Below are 2,722 nucleotides of genomic sequence, written 5' to 3' on the forward strand. Positions count from 1 at the left end.
TTGGGTTCAGATACCAAACTCTGCCACTACACTGTGGTTGGTAGCCTTCAAGACGGCCTCCAGGGACCTCTGCCTCCTGACAGTCATGCCCTGTATAGTCCTTGTCCTCACTGAATCAGGCAGGCTCATGAGACCAATAGAGTTGTGGAAATGATGCTGTGTCATTTATTTTTCTTTCTTTCTTTTTTTTTTTTTTAAAGATTTTTATTTGTTTATTTGACAGACAGAGATCACAAGTAGGCAGAGAGGCAGGCAGAGAGAGAGAGAGAGAGGAGGAAGCAGGCTCCCTGCAGAGCAGAGAGCCCGATGTGGGGCTCAATCCCAGGACCCCGGGATCATGACCTGAGCCGAAGGCAGAAGCTTTAACCCACTGAGCCACCCAGGCGCCCTGATGCTGTGTCATTTCTGAGTCTAGCTCTTAAAAGGCACTGTGATTTCCTCCTTGCCTTTTCTCTTCAATTGCTCACTTTAGGGAAAGCCAGCTGTCATATCATAAGGACATGAAAGAATGCTTTGGAGAGGTCCACACGGTAGGGAATTGGATCCTCCACTAATAATCCCCACCAGCTTGCCCGCCATGTGGGGGAGCTACCTTGGAGAGGGCTTCTCCAGCCTCATTCGAGCTTTCAGATGAAAGCAACCTCAGCTAACATTTAACTGTAATCTTGTGAGAGACCCCTGAGCCCAAACCGTGCAGTTCAGTGGCTCCCTGTGGATTCCCAACCCACCAAAACTGTAAATGATAATACTTACTGCTTCAAACCTCTAAGTTTTGCGGTAATTTGTTTCATAGCAATAGATAAAACTAAGTCAGTAATTCAGGGATAGGCAGGTTTTTTTTTTTTCTCCCATAAAAGACAAGGTAATAAATATTTTAGGCTTTTCAGGTCACACCCAGTCTCTGTTACATACTCTTCTTTTAAAAATTCTTTTATTTTTTAAAAAGATTTATTCATTTATTTGACAGAGAGAGAGATCACAAGTAGGTAGAGATGCAGGCAGAGAGAGAGAGGGAGAAGCAGGCTCCCCACTGAGCAGAGAGCCAGATGTGGGGCTTGATCCCAGGACCCTGAGATCATGACCTGAGCTGAAGGCAGAGGCTTAACCCACTGAGCCACGCAGGCACCCCTAAACTCTTCTAAAATGTAACAAAACAAAACAAAAGAAAACAAAAACAGGGGTGCCTGGGTGGCTAAGTGGGTTAAGCCTCTGCCTTCAGCTTGGGTTGTGATCTCTGGGTCCTGGGATCGAGCCCCGCATCTGGCTCTCCACTCAGCGGGGATCCTAATTCCCCCGCCCTCTGCCTGCTGCTCTGCCTACTTGTGATCTCTCTCTCTCTGTCAAGCAAATAAAGTCTTTAACAAAAATGTAAAAAAAAAAATTCTTAGCTTGAGGGCTGTGAGCCCCTCTCCCCCTCTGCTGTTGGCTTCTTTCCTTTCCTTTCCATTCCCTTTTCTCTTTCTCCTCTCCCTTTCTTCTCTTTCATTTACTCCATCATTAATTCAGCAAAATGAATACCTACTGTGTGCCAGGCCCTGAGTGGGCTGCTGCAGTTGTAACTGTGACTAAATTGTCTTTCTTCCTAGCCATATGGGAGACAGACAGCAAAGCTGTAAGTAAAGGACCCAGCATGTCACATGCTCTATAGCATGTTCTCTGAAGGAAACAAGCAGGTTGCAGGGAGAGAAAATGGTCCAGGACATCTGGCTGGGGTGGCTGGAGAAGGTGTCTCTTGAGTAGAGATTGGAGGGATGAAGAGTAAGCAATCATGGGAAAAGTGTTCTGGGCAGAGGGAACAGCTTATGCAATAGCCCAGAGGCTAAAAAGAGCTAGAAGTTTCTGGGAACTGTGGAGGACAGTGTGGCTGCAGTGAGGTGGAGAGTGGGGGACCATAGGATCAGAGAGGTGACGGGGCCACAGTGCAGGGCCTTGAGGGATGTGGCATTGGAGCAATAGGTGTTGGGAGGGCTTTGAGCAGGATTTGTTAACCTGATTTTTTTCTCCGACCTGTAGATTCTAGCAACTCTGCTCTCTCCCATGGCCTTTGACAAAAGGCCTCATTGGAAGGCCGGTGAGGATTTACTGAAAATTTACTGTATGCTGGCACTCATAATTACTCTCTGAGGGAAGTAATGGTAAAGACGAGGAAACCAAAGCACAGAGAGGTGACAAACTGGCCAAGGTCACACAGCCAGGAGGAGGTGGAGGCGGAATCTGAACTCAGGCAGTGGCTGCTGCACTATTTTTGTGGCCCCACAGCTCCAGCCTCCTCCCCGGATCTCCTGCCATCAACTCCGCTCTCATCCATCAACCAGCTAGGCCTTCTACCTCAGGGCTGGTCAGCTCCTCTCTTGGTCAAACGTCTTCCATGGCTCCCTGCTGCCCTTGATAATGACTAAGTCCTCTAGCCTGGGATTCAAAACCTTTTATGAAGTCAGCCAACCCAGCAGCCTCCCTGCCCCATCTTTCTCTTTCTCCGTCTTACCCCGGTCCCTCATTGAGACCCCAAGATCAAGCCATCCTGGGTGCCTTGCAGTCCCTTGGCAGTTGGGGTTTCCTGGAGACACTGAGTTTCTGCCTTGGCATGGCGGCTCTCCCACTCCCAACCCAGGCCACATGATGAAACTCGTTCACTTTCCCTTGGCCCCTGTCTCAGCTCCCCAGTTGCCGGGGGTTCCCTATCAAATATTCCATCAGGACCCAGTGCAGGGCACCAAATTCA

This window comes from Mustela nivalis, assembly GCF_964662115.1.
Source record: "Mustela nivalis genome assembly, chromosome: 1".
In the NCBI taxonomy this organism is placed as follows: Eukaryota; Metazoa; Chordata; class Mammalia; order Carnivora; family Mustelidae; genus Mustela; species Mustela nivalis.